Consider the following 14,097-nt stretch of genomic DNA (forward strand, 5'->3'; position numbering starts at 1 on the left):
ATTTGGTATTTGTAATTCTCCCCTTAATAACAATAATGTGTTTGTGGATTGTGGTTGTGAATGTCCCTGATTAGAATGCAAAGGAAACAGACGGACACGATCTTAAGTCACTGTTTGCCTTAACAGCTACATGTAAACTGCTGTACCGGTTTAGGAACACAGGCTTCACTAAACCAGGACATCCCAATTTTGGTGGAATGAGCAAATGGGCTAGGATCTGGAGGAGAAGATCCTAGTTCAATAGGCATAGTTGTGAGATCTGGGTGATCAAAGAACTTTGGACTGTTACAGATATGAGCACTACTGGAGGGGAAGATGCGAAGAGGGAAAGGGAGCTGAAAATATACTACCTCACTGCTGTGTTCAGATTACCCTTGAATCTAACTGTACCCACCACCATCTGATATAAGCAACTTTCTGAAGCTCAAATATGATTAAATATTGTCTCTGAAAAAGTTTTTAGTAATTGTGAACAAAAACACTTCTCCCTCAGCGAAGCTTTACAACACTTATTGTCTTCACCAGTTTTGAGAATGAGTAGTGGGAAGTTGTGGGAGGGGTAATGGAAGCCATTCAGGGGTCCATGTGTCTGGCTCAGAGGGGAAGCCAGGTTTTGCTGAAGTAACACTCCTCTTTCATAGATGAGTCAAGTTCACACAAAGGGTAAGTGGCAAGCCCAGGACCCTGGCTGCTGAAATCTGTGGCCAGAGGTCTTTTTCAGGCACCACATTATCCTTACAGGTTTGGATACTCATCCCAACATTGTTCTCCATGCAAATCCCAGCTAAGGTGGAAATGGAGAAAAGAGAAATCTGCTGATGACTTCTACACACATGACAGTACATAACTGGAGACTGACTTAGAAATTACCCAAGTCTCTCCAGCTATTTCTAAACATCGTTGTTTGTTTTAGATTCACAATACTGAAATGAAAATAGTTGTAATAAGCTTGGAGACTGCTTAGTACCACCTGCCTCATAAATCAGTATAAAAGGGGAAACCTGGGTTAAACCATCTTCCTAAGGAGCAAACAGGTTCTAACAGCTTCACTCCTTCTCAGTGTAATAACTTCTCTTTTAGGAAAGGTCATAGCCTTGATGAAAAATGGAATTACACAGCCAGAAGAAACCATGATAAAGCAATTAATTTACCCCCCACACCCAGAAAGGAGTTCATCCTAGATGGGATTATCTATCACCTTTCATCCATGTCTTTTCTAAAAAAGAGCCTCATAAAATGAGCTCAAAGAGGTTCTTTTATATGACAGCACTTTCACAAGTACTATGGCATTGCACAGATGTAAGGGATTATCATTCTTTAAGGATAAAGAGTTCAAAATAGCCAGCAGGAAAAAAATACAATGTTTCTTTCACATTTTATTCTAGCACTTCTTTCTCATGACTACCCTAAATGTCTCCTTATTCTAATGAATCTATTTTCCCCTCAAGTTTTGTATAAATATTAATAGAAAACAAAATCATAGGATGTTAGATTTGAAAAATATATCTCCTAATTCATCCCTCTGATTTCATAAATGAGGATACTAAGAACAGTTGGGGCCATAAACATAAATGTTTATAAGGGCTGGACAGGTAACATAAATAAGAAAATCAGTTGAGTAAGAAAAGTTTTGGGGCCTGAGAAAACAACAGCACAAGCAGCATGATGAATAGTAACTAACACACAGGCTCAGTGGAAGAGGCAGCGGAGGTGGGGGACTGGAAACTTGGAGAGTGCCAGCCCATGTGAAGGCAGAGAGTCCCCCAATTGTGACCATGTGCGAATACAAGCCCTTTGCTAGCTGAAGTAACAAAAAAGCTAAAATCCAAATTTCTGCATGAAAATTTGCTGATTTTAAAATTGTTGCATTAACTTTTAAACACGGGAAAAAAATCCACAAACAAATCAATCAAATAGCTGCAGGCCTATTCCGTTCTCCACCCTGCTAGTTCATGCCCTCTGGACTCTGTCACATGATTTCTAATAGTCTCTGCTTCATTTTCTGTTTAAGAGCCTAAGGAAGAACAGCTTATGACCACTCAGTGGTCATTCCTACCCATTCAGTGGCCTGAGCGGTGGGAGCCACTGCCCAAGTCTCCTCCGAGGCGGGCTGGGCTCCTGTTCAGCAGGAAATGATGAATAGGCTGCGAGGGCACCTGTGCCTTCAGGCCGGTCTGCCACCGCGGGTTGAGGAGTCGTAAATTCGAGAGTGGGAGCAGTTCATATGCCCTGAATTTCCTCCAGGGCCAACACTTTTTCAGGAGCTACCTGCTCACCCTTTTCCATCTCTTCAGGGTCTCTATAGACGTAGAAAAGCTGCGACCTCCCGCAAGTGCTCACGGGAGATGGAGCCGCGCAGGCGTCGAACTTCCCGGCCGGCCTCCAGCACGTCACATCCGCTGAGGGACGTCCCTTCCCATGCGCGGGATGGCAATGTCCACACCGCGCAGAGGAGCGTCTGCTTTACCCAGAGTGATGGTAGGCAGGTTAACATAACCTGTGAAAGGCTGGTGGTCGGTCCTGGGATCAGTAACCACCGGAAGTTGGTCGGGGCTCCTGGGAGGCTGCCTGGAGCTGGTTAGTGAAGGTTCTGGGAGTGGAGCGCCAGCAATAGGAGCAGCTCCAGAGGCAGCACAGACTTCAGCACAGATGGAGGATATGGCATGACACCATCCAGGTTTTGAATAGCAGTAGTGGCACCAGCCTGCAGCAAGAGCTTCTCCCAGGTCCTCTGAAGCTTTATGATGTAGATGCTATCACTTTTCCTTTTGTAAATGAACTGTTCCATTTGGAAGTCAAGATTGGTGCCACCCAAGTGGGTTCCTGCTGCAGGGACTGTGAGGACAGCCTCCTCCTTTATCCGCGGGACATGAAGGGCTCTGGACGTTGTGAATGTTTCCCTGTTATGACCAGAACCCAGGGCAATGCCATTTGGACACGTCTCTGGGTAGCTCAGAAAGGCTGCCACCTTGAGAACTAAATTCCATCCTTTGTGTTCACAATATGACGGATCAGCACATATGCACTTGGACATTTGTATTAGCCTTACAGAAATGTGAGTGTATGTTTCAGTTGAGCCTTACGTTCCTCTAAATTTAACTTAGAATTGACCCTGGGAGTTTGCTCTTTGGAGGTCAGAGATTAAGAATACAGATTTCAACAACATAATAGCAGCAAACAGACTCAAAAGGAAATTGTAACTGTGATGCTAATTTAGCTAAGATCATGAACATCAGAATCATCTGAGGTTATTCACATAAGAGGGTTACGTTTTAAATCACCTATCAGACCTCTCTTTCCTAGGCAGAGTACACCAATTAGGTTTCCTTTTCTTATCTGTTACCTTTGTGTTGTTTGGTTTATTCCCCAGTGATTTCTTTCAAGCTAGGGTTGTCAAAATCCATACTGGACAAAATGCTGGACTATTTGTTGCTAGCACTAAGGAGTGACTACCAGGCACCTCTTCCTCCTAGGAAATGATATGCTTGCTTAAATCAAATATTGATGGGAAAAAAAGCAAACATTAGCAGTGCATGTTTAGCCTGACACTGGATTGGGATAGAATTTGGCCTATTAAATGGACTTTGATGCTTTGTTCCCTACTGCAAAAGTGCTTCCACTCTCAGAAAACAGAAATTGGGGAAAACACACTCTCTGCATAGAAATAAAAGCAATGCTCTAATATTAAAGGGAAAACACAATGATAGAAAAGTCAGGAAGGAGCTCAGCAAAGCTATTACCATGCTTATTGCCATTTGAAGGCACAATGATTGAAGTTATTGTCTTAATGTAAGATTACTAAATAATGCATCCCATAAAGGAGAGACATTGTGTTGGCCATAAAATGTGTTTGACTGCAACAGGATTCATACTTATTTAATGACACTTTAGAATCAGATGGTAATTAAAATGAAGTAGGAATTTTTAAAAGGCAGGAGAATTCGAACACACCAGTATATAAATTGAAACATTCTCTTTGTTTTGCAAGCACATAAAGAAGTAAATTTCACACAGGTTTTTTTTTTTTTTCCTTTTTTGGCCCACTGGGAACAGCACAATTTTGACTCCTTGGTATTTCCACTTCTAATTGCTAGGAGGGTTCATTATCAGCTGTCTAAAGTGCGATACATCAACCTTGCAGAGCTGAGTTACAAAAGACGTTCACACATCTGATGGGCTGCTGTGCTAAATACATCTTAATTTGTGCTGCATCTGCTGTTTTCTAATTTGTTTGTCATGCTGTGAATGCTGCAGACTTTGTTAGAGCCGCTTCCTGATTTTTTTCCTTTAAAAATGCATCAATTCTTCATTTAAAAAAAAATGGCTGTCTTCCATCATTGTTCATCTGTTTCTTGGAATGCCATAAACTCAATTCTGTTACGCACATTCATGTATGAAAAAATCCCGTGCATTTGAATATATATATGTATTATATTAGAATAAATGCACATGTATTTGCATGTGCATCAAGCCAAGTATTCAGTTTAATCACATAAAGCAAAACAAACTTTTTTCAGCCATTACTGGATGCACAAAGTGACAAACGCTCCAATCTCAGAATTCTGGCATGGATAAAAGTGCTTCAAGTCGCTGGGATCCACTGTGCAGAAGATGGGCATAAGGGTGGTGCTCTCAGTTCAGACCCAGTTAAGCAGCAGTTTAAGTGGTAAACAAGCATATGCAATTCAGCATGATCTGGAATACACCAGTCTCACAACAGGGAAGTTTAAGTTTGAGTTGGGAAAGAAAACAAATACCACCATCCCAGGCCCATGCCTCCCCTCAATCTTTTCCCAAATAACAGTGTCAAAGATTAAGGCAAAGCCTACTTCCTGGGCATGTGACCTGTGCCGTCACTTAAGTCTCATACTTAGAAGAACTGAGTTGGGTTTAATACTCTGCTGTTGCTGTTTAGAAATTTTTAATAATTTATGAACAAGGGGCCCTGCATCTTCATTTTGCACTACACCCCGCAAATCATATAACTGGTCTTAGATACGGCATGCATTTTAGGAATGCTGACGGAACAGCTGATGGATTTACTCTGTAGTATGTATTTCAAGCTTTTAGTCCTTTTATCTTTACAATCACAAGAATGTACACCTTGAAATGAAAAAGAAAGGAAGGATAAAAGGAAGAAAGTGGAGAGAGAGGGAAGCAAGAAGGGAGGGAAAAGCAAATAGTATTTTTTTTGTATTCATATAGTTCTTTGGGGCATGAGGGATGGAAGGCAGCCATTCCTAGGTATTATTTATTATTTCTAAGCACCGAGCTTCTTTGAATGAAACTGATTAAAGGAAAATGCCTTCCACTATAGATTTTGGAATCACCGGCCGAAGTGGCACTCAAAGTCAGTCCGCAATCTTAAAAAAAAAAAATTAAGCTAAATACAATTCAATTTTTTGGATAATTTACCACCACCCCTTTCCCTTACACACACACACACACACACACACACACACACACGTAAACAATCAGGGAATACAGAGGACATGGAAATATCGGAGGAGTGTCTGGGGCTCTTTCCCTCCTGCAGGCTGCTTTTTGGGAGTGAGGCTGTGAACTGGGCTGCAGTGAGAGGCTGGCACGGAGGCTGCTATTCTTTGTGTATGCGCCTGGCGATAGGGATGCAGTTCAATGCCCTGGATTCCGCCGGCTGTACAGCCTTCCGAGAGGGAGACGTGGACCCCATTTACATAATGCCAGTCAGCCTTCCGTGTCAAGTTTTCCCAAGAACATGTAGAAACGATTACCAAGGCAGGCATTATGACGGGTGGCGTCACAGACCAATCAGGGCTTCCGTAAAGGAGTATGTTGAATCAATAACGCATACTGTTCAACCAGGGCTGAGAAACACACCTCATAAAGTAACAGCATTTGTAAAGGTTAATCAATTCAGCTAATTGTAAATGCTCTCAATTGTCAGTCCCTAAGCAGTCCCTTCTCTTTGTAGCTAGTAATTCACTGTGGGATGTAGCAGCTCTAAAACAGGAAGCAGAGAGAGAGAGAGGAAAGCAGTCAAATTTCTCATTACTCTCCCCATGTTGTGCTCTGCCAGTGTCTGTAAATGTCAATACGTTTACCACAGGGATGTAGCCTTTTTTCCCTACGAGCAATAGTTGCCTCTTTCATTACACACAAAACAAAGTAGAGAGCCTAATTATCTTGGTCTAGGCAGATGGAAAGGATATCAGGATATTGATCTTTGGGGCAATATCTTAAGGCAATGCATATGACTAATAAGCTGGGCGGTTAAAGGGATAGTCTTTCATTGACAACTGTAAGAAAAACACATCTTATTCACTGCGCAGAATTGACTCAGAAAAAGAAAGAAAATCCTTCTGAGAACAAACCATTGTGGAGGGTTTTTTAAATGAGTGTCTGCTGAGATTTGAGAAGTTGAAACAAAGCATGTCAGGCAGAAAACAATGAGGTAATTCTACACTGAAATATCAGACTCTGGCAGTGAAAGCAAACCAATGACTTTCTTGGAACCAGACAACTCCTTTCTCTGAGGCCTGATAATCAGAGTAACCCTTATTTCCAGGCCACTAATAAGGGTTCTACTGGGGACACAGAATGCAATTTGTGTTAACAATGCTAGAAAAGTTCTAGAAAATGGTGATACACGACAAATGATAAATTGTCCTAAAAAAAGTCAATCTCTTTGTAAGATCTCACATACGGTCTTACTGTTCTTTACTTTGTATGTGTATATAGTATTACATTTCAGAAAGTCTTGTTTCCCTGCAGTTATAGAGATTAATCTTCTACCTTTAAAAAATATAGGAAGATACAGTTATTTTCAAGACTATTTACATAAGTGAAAAAAAGAAGATGAGGAAAACAATTTCAAATGTTTTGATGCACAGTAATATTTATAGCAATGTGAGATATAACTAACATTCACCCATTTATTACACTTTAGAACCCAGTGATATATATAATTTCCCATACTAAAACATGAACTGCTGAAACATGCAGTTTACCTTTATTTCATCTTCAACTTAGTAAAATATAAATTCTTTTTCCTTAGAAGTAAGGCTGTGAGGGTTTCACAAAATTTGGAAAAGTACAAAAAATCACAATACATGTATAATATAAATCACAAAACTTCAACAATTTGACAAAAGAACATCCTCATCTTTTATGTGTTTCAGTTCAATGTTATTAATCAAAGCCTTTGTAAAATTCTAGTTAAATACACGCGAGGCCTTGTGTTCCCGTGAAACCATTCGATATTTCAGACACATTGGGTAGTTCAGTCAGACAAACCAGTGACTAAGTCAAAACGTACCACCATGTTGCCCTGAACAGCATCAAAAATAAGCTGGAGAAGACATGGAAAACAAGCTGTTGGCAGCTGGCACATATCAAGATATTTTATCCCCCAAATATGTGGGACAATGCTAGATCTGTGTAGGGTGGTAGCCTGTTTAATGTCAAATCACCTGGTGCATCGTAACAATAATGGTGTATGGTGGTCAGAAAACAAAATCTATGTGCTTCTCTAGGGTGAACAGAACCATTGGTTTATGAAAAGAATTCTGTTCTTCATGAAAACAATTTCATTCACCCATGAGTCCAATTTAAAACATGCCATGTTTACCTTTGAAAAATGAGAAATTAAAGAGTCAGGAGTGTCCAGAAGTTACCTTACTGGCAAGTGGGGAAAGACCTCTTCAACAATAAACTCTCTCCCACCAGCCTCTCTCTTCCTCTCTTCCCTTCCTCTCTCTCCCTTGTTTTTTCTCTCTCTTCTGCTCCCCTTTTTTCTAAAATATACTCCTGTCATCTAACAATACCATTTTCCCATAGTTTCAGGAGAAATTTCCTGACATCTTTGAAAATGCTGAGCATCGAAAATGAAATCCTCTATATGCAATTTTTCACCTTAAAGGAATTGAAATACTTGTTAGATTTTCAAGAACTGCAGCTTCAGGCAAGCAGTGAGCAAAATTATCCAAACAAACCCCTACCCAGGACCTGATTATCTCATTTCATTTACTGATTGTTCCTGAGCATTTGATACCTTCATCCTTATATATATTCATTTGCAGCCTCACCCTTTTAGACATAATGTAATTTTCTTTCCAGAGGATAAATTTTTATATCAGTTTAATAATTTCTTGAACTTTTACTGGAGTATTGCTCAACTCACTTCTAAATTAAAGCACTTATTAAAAAACTTTGAAGCACTCTCACAATTTTAAATCACTGTGCACATAGCAATTTAAAATTATGGGAGCAGTTTTATAAGCACTTGAATTTGGAGGTGATCTGAAAATGTGCAATATAGAGTAATTTAAAATTATTAGAGTACTTCACATTTTTTATAAGCTCTTCAGCTGGGAAGTGATCGGGTTCTAACATCTGAGCTTATGCAGTGCAAAATGAAGTACTCCTCCGCCTGAGAAGATTCACTCTATTAAATCAACCTACTTTAATAATTTTAAAGTGCTGTACAGTGAGCATGCTCGGATCTCCAAACTCACTTTTATATGAAAAATATTTTTCACTTCCAACCTACAAAAGCCACTTATGTGATAGAGCAGCAATTTACCCTTTCAATTTTAGACATCAAACTGCCCTCTCACTTTTAGAGTAGTTTTCCCTTGGTGAAAACAAACACCAGAATATTTTAAATATTTGTCCTTTTCCATGAAATCAATGAAAAGCATTATGCTCTGAAAATTCAACAGCCTAGTTGTATTTGAAAACATTTCCATTGTAAAGTCAACTTTAGCATAATTGTGTTTGGGGATATCATGCTTTTACACCTAAAACAATGACAAACAAATATCTTGAGAGGGTTTTTAAGCATAAACTCACTGAAACATATGTATGATTCTTCACAATAGGACAGCTGTCTTGCAACCTCAGAAAAATCATATAGACCCTACTATGTCTTCTGAAGGACACTGCTGACTTGAATGAAAGCATGCGGTTCCAATAACATTCCCCTAGCCTACCCTTGAGTTCAAAGAAAGGACAACATAGCAGAAGCCTGATACCTGCTACACTAAATGTATATTTGGCAAACACAGCCCTCAGACCACTCAGATCGGTTTTTGTGATTGCTTTGTTCTTGTGAAATCTTACTTATACTCCCTACAGCAAAATTAGAATATATAATTCTGGTCTGGATTAATTACTTCTATTAACAAGCAAGATTATTAACCAGTTGAAAGAGATTCTAATACCATAGTAAATAATTCTATTTCTGGTATGTTTAAAGGTAGTTACTAAGAGACAAGAGACTGTTGATATTTGTATCAGGGATGAATAATTTAAATCTTATTTTGGTAGTTTTCTCACCCCATTTAAACATAATTCCAACTCAAATAAATAGGTAGACATCTATGAAACCATTTTGAAAGCTAAAAAAAAAAAAAAAAAAAAATTGTTTTCTCTTCACTGTCAAGTGCTGTGAGGTTGCCTTTTTCCCCTTCCCTTCCCTTCCTTCCCCTTCTCTCTTCTCCCTTCCCCTCCCTCCCTCTTCCTCTATCTTTCTCCCCGACCTCCCAAAGATCCTATTCATCTGAATTCTAACTGCAATCACACTGGATCTCCTGGAAGGTAATCACTTAGTACCTCCTTGTTCTTTGACAATCATTTGAATTTTAGCCTATATGCGAATTGATTCATCTGCTGTGTTTTTAAGCCACAAGTGAACTAGAGTGGTTCCCAATAGCAATTTGCCACCGGTGGAAAGTATGCTTTAAGTTTGTTATGGCTTATCAGGGAATAAGGCTACAAAACATACATGTAGTACTCTTTTTAAATGTCCTTCTGACTTGTTACAAAAACTTCCAGAGCCACTTCGTCTTACACGTTTGACGCTGCCTAAAAACAAAAGATGAAAGTCTAGGGGGCAGGATTCGGGGCGGGGCTGGTCATAATGTCTTTTAAAAGTCCTCTCTCTTGGAATGAGCTCTTTCAGTGAGAGATATGTTAAGGTCACCCTTAACTCAAAGAAGTAGACTTATTTTGAGGGGTTTTGCAATGACTTTTTAAACTTCATTTCAGAGGCCAAGCAATGAACAGTAAAAGATAAAATTGAAAAATATGTCCTGATAGCCCTTTATAGTGATTCTGGAGAATGGGTTATAACCCAGTTATAAACTCAACTGAAATCAGGGCACACGTGCTGCCCAAACTCTCTGAATCTGCCCACGGAGAAATACATGGATGCAACAAGCAACCAGTGCTTCAGTGATGATGACAATCATGAACTGAGTGGATTTTTCATTTTAAAATATCTGTGTGTATACTGAAATCAGAGATATTACCTCTATGAAAATATTTTGGAATTTAGCTTATGAAATAAGTTCTCTTACAACTAGTATATTGAAAAACTTCAGAAGTTATACAATACCTGCTTCTATACCAAAGCATTTTCAATTCTATGAGATTTGAATTTGTCTTCATATTATGTTCAAATTGCCTTGGTTTTCATGTTATTTCCAACCAAAATAGTTCTGGAAGAAAACTAAAAGAAAGCTGCCTGACAATACAAATATGTAGTATTTAGATGGTTTATAGGCATTCAATAGGATCAACTGTTTGGCTATAGTATCATAAGAGTACCCAAGAATTATAGTATCATAATTTCTACCCAAGAAATTCAGTGGTGATAATGCAAAATCCTCTATGAATTCTTATCTGCAAACTGAAATTGTCCTTCAAGAAGCTAAAAAATCTAAATAAGTAATCATTAACCAGAAGTTAGAAAGGGATGAGTTAGTGTGTGCCTGAATTGAAGGAGAAAGTTGGGTATAAACAGTAGAAGAAATCACAAGGGCATATCTAAGGACTTTTCAATGTTGGAGACAGAGAAAATAGTTAAAGGAAACTCCAAGCGTGTTTTCTGTAATATGTAGGTTGACAGGAGGTCTCTTACCAAAATTTTGTTACAATGAATAGGTGAAAAGTAAGTCAGGCAATTATGACACAATGAATTTGAAAATCAATGTGGATATATCAAACTAAGTGGCTATTAGATAGAAAGCAAAAATGTACTTGTAAGACTAATATCAAGGAAGGAATTTAGATTAAAATATAATACTCATACACACTTGGACTATGCAAACATAATAAAACGTGACACACCTGGGACATCTGTCAAGGGTTGTGCTCCAGATCTGTCATTGTATTTTACTGTAGTAATCACTGCTTTTAGGATCCTGATATAAAAGGTGAGAGAAGTAATATTGGATGATGCCAATCTATGAGCCTCCTGTATACAACATTGAGTTTAGGGGAGAAACCAGGGAGCTAATATCTAAAAACCTTTGCACATACGCTATAAAGACCAGTGTGAACTTTTAAGATAAAAATGTTTAATTCCTTTTCATTTTCCTGCAGCAGTACTTAAGCCCATTCACATGAGTGTATTTAATGTTATTTTAACTGAGGGAATGCTAAATAAACAAAAATTTCATTAACACTGTGGTCACTTTAAGTGAATCTTTGCCTAATATGAAGTGCCCTTTAATTCCTAGCGCCTACTGCATGAGTTAATCCATTTAAGGGAGAGAACATGTTTTGTCAGATTGTGTGAGTCTGACGATTTTTTGAACCAAACTAAGCCTTTTGAGAATTGAATTCCATTTGCTTCAGGGGAAAAAAAAAAAGTGACTTTCTGGTTCAAAGGAAAAATGCTTAGAAGCCATATTTGAAAGGCTCATAAGAGGTCTTACACATCAAATAGCTCTTAGAAAACAACATTTTGATGAGTTAAGTGTAAATTAATTAGAAACATACAGATTGCTTTTCCCTGGCTATCCACATCGGTTTCAAAGTTGAAGAACGAGTGTTTGACAAAATATGGTTGGAGTTTTCATGACCCAAAAGCATGGTAAAGTATTTCAAGATGTTTCCATGAAGCAAAGTTACTTGTTTTCTTGCAGTCATCTTTCCAAATATCTAATGAGTTCTTACTAAAAAAAAAAACAGTGGGACTCATGCAGGTACTCCATATCTAAAAGGGGATTTTTCCCTGAAAAGAAGCTGATTAAGCCATTATAAATGAATTTAAGCCTTGTAGTGCCTCTGAAAATGAAAATATAAGGGAAATAAGCATTAAGACAGGCTCACTGCAAACCTATCCTATATCAAGAATTAGAGCAGGAGACCATTTATGTATGGAATTTCTGAGGTGCTGAGACTGCAGACAGGAATAGCATTTCTATGATGCTCCCTGGATAATACTGGATTATAGGAATTTGGTTCAGGTAATCTGGTTATATGTCCATTAAGTGCTTATATCCAATTAACAGAGAACTACAACTTGTCAAAGAAATTAAACAAATGAACAACTGTGAAAATGTATGCTGAAAGTAGTTCCCTAGTACTGGCAGTACTAATTTTCTCAATAAAGAAAGTACTTGAAAATGTTATCATTAGCAAATATTTATTATAAATCAGTTGGTTATATGGTGCTGAAAATTAATGCTATCAGAATTCCCAGAGTAAATATCTTTAAACCTACCACTAAGGAAAAGAAAGAAAAGAAAGGAAAAAGAAAGAGAAAAAAAGAGGATTAAAAAGTATAAAATACTACCTTTTTTGTTTTTTGCTAAGTGATTCAGGTTTTTCTTAATTATTTTTCCAATTGGCTAAAATAAAATTAGGATGTCCCTTTTAAAGTTGAGCACACAGAGGGAAAGCACCAATCCCATCCAGGGAGAGAAGTAACCAATCTCACTACTCCAAACTGCTAAATTTCCTGCCCTAATATGAGGACTAGGTGGTTCATATTTTTTATTCACTATACTGAGGTTGTTTTTTTTTTTTTCCCTCTCCCAGGGACCTTAGATACTTACAACTTTTGCCCAATGATAATAAACTTTGAAAAATTGTGAAGTTGGTTTTATATAAAAATTATATAGAAATTACACTACAGTTTCACATAATTGATAAGACTGCTCAAGAAGAGATCACTAAGATAGCTGAATTATTTGGGATAAGTTAATTCCCTGGAGCCGCTTGGATAGACAAGCCTCCTAAAGATTTTTTAAGTATATTTTTGAAGTTAATTTTGGAGTACCCTTTCTTTCAGTTAACATGTTAGCTGAATTCCAGGGTAGGTTTGGCAGCTCAGATATATTTAAGATATAATATCAGTTTTATATTGAGTCAGCATTGTCACAGATCTATTCTCTTGGCATTTAATTGCTCTAAAATTACAATTCTGGTAGTGGGAGATTTGGAAGAGAAAACTAACAATGGATGAATGTATATTTTCCTAGGTCCTACAAGCTATGTACAATATGTTCACATGGATATATCCCATCATACAGTCTTGCCTCTGAAAAACGAATTTAGTGTTACATAGCCAGATATTTTTTTACGAAATATTTGTTGATGATGATTGGCCCCTCTACAGGACATATATAAGGAAGCTTGCCATTTGTGACCCAAATTCAATAGTGCATTGGACTAAAAAGCTTCATTCTTCTTCTCATCCTAAATTGCCCCTTTCTTTTGCTAAAATATTTCCTTTGCTCTTAAATAACACATTGAAGTTATACTGACTCTCCAAACATTAAGGTAAAAGTTTAATATCACCAGTTTCCAATTTGCTAACTAGTTATCTTTTAAGCATTTAATATTAAGTAGATAGTTACAATTCAGAACAAGCTCTTCTGTAGCAGCCCATAAAATGCATCACATATTTGCCATATAGTACTGTGCTAAATAGTTCAGCCAGGCATACACACGTGGATATCGTAGCTCCTGTCAGAAAATCCACCCTGTCCTCTAGCTATGGCTACAAGATCAATCTCTGCTTGGTGGTACCTGAAACAAGTCCGGTAGGAAGAAGAAGGCAAGGTGGACACTTACGGGCAACAAAAATATGGTAATTCTCCGTAACTACTTAAGAGCTGGATTTCCTCTTAGTCCTTATTTTCCAAATGATGTCCTGCCATACAGAAGTATCCTAGGATTTGTTTAAACACGTTCTTTCATAAAAGCTTTTCGTGGCTAATGAAGTTGAAGAAGTGTTGGATTAAACATAGTGAAGCAGGGTTCTGTCCTCTGGGATTTTTAGGATTTTTAACGTGGGACATCCTCTGTGAATCTCTAAGTGGG

General features: G+C 38.1%; 1 pseudogene; it reads right to left on the minus strand.

Moving 5' to 3' along the window:
* Nucleotides 1-2,029: 2,029 nt before the first annotated feature.
* On the minus strand, nt 2,030-3,034 carry LOC101325612 (small ribosomal subunit protein uS2 pseudogene; annotated as a pseudogene).
* Nucleotides 3,035-14,097: the final 11,063 nt, after the last annotated feature.

The sequence above is a fragment of the Tursiops truncatus genome, chromosome 3 (genome assembly GCF_011762595.2).
Source record: "Tursiops truncatus isolate mTurTru1 chromosome 3, mTurTru1.mat.Y, whole genome shotgun sequence".
In the NCBI taxonomy this organism is placed as follows: Eukaryota; Metazoa; Chordata; class Mammalia; order Artiodactyla; family Delphinidae; genus Tursiops; species Tursiops truncatus.